Source organism: Trachymyrmex cornetzi, unplaced genomic scaffold (assembly GCF_001594075.2).
Source record: "Trachymyrmex cornetzi isolate Tcor2-1 unplaced genomic scaffold, Tcor1.1 scaffold708, whole genome shotgun sequence".
NCBI lineage: Eukaryota > Metazoa > Arthropoda > Insecta > Hymenoptera > Formicidae > Trachymyrmex > Trachymyrmex cornetzi.
Window position 1 is genome coordinate 59,487 of NW_017300035.1, and position 514 is coordinate 60,000.

Consider the following 514-nt stretch of genomic DNA (forward strand, 5'->3'; position numbering starts at 1 on the left):
CCACTCGGCTTCGGTAACGAATGTCGGTCAGCATATCTGCTGGTTCGGCATTCTTGACCAGTATGTCCTATTTTTCCACACTTGTGACAATATGACCTTCTCTGTTGATTCGGCGAATTAGTATATCGAGGGTTATTACTAAATTGTCCCTTAATCTTTTCTTCTGCGCTTGCCCCTGCTATTGCCTCTTGCAGTGTAGAGTAATGTTGGGATCTCACAAGTAATTTAATATCCTTTCTCAGTCCTATTTGAAAATTCTGGAGAGCCTGTTTTTGAAGGGTATCTAAAATTACGCGTTTTTGTTCGCTGTTGTGCCCTTGTCATTCGATCATGGACTCATACAGTTCCATTGATAAATTGTCGACTCTTAAGCCGTATTGTCGAGCGTTTTCGCTGGACTTTTGTTTAATGGTATTGAACTCGATTTGTAAATGAGTCGTGCTTCTCTTGCTGAGATAGCATATTTCTAGTTCAGATTTCAATTGTTGAAAATCGTATATGTCTCGAGTCTCGA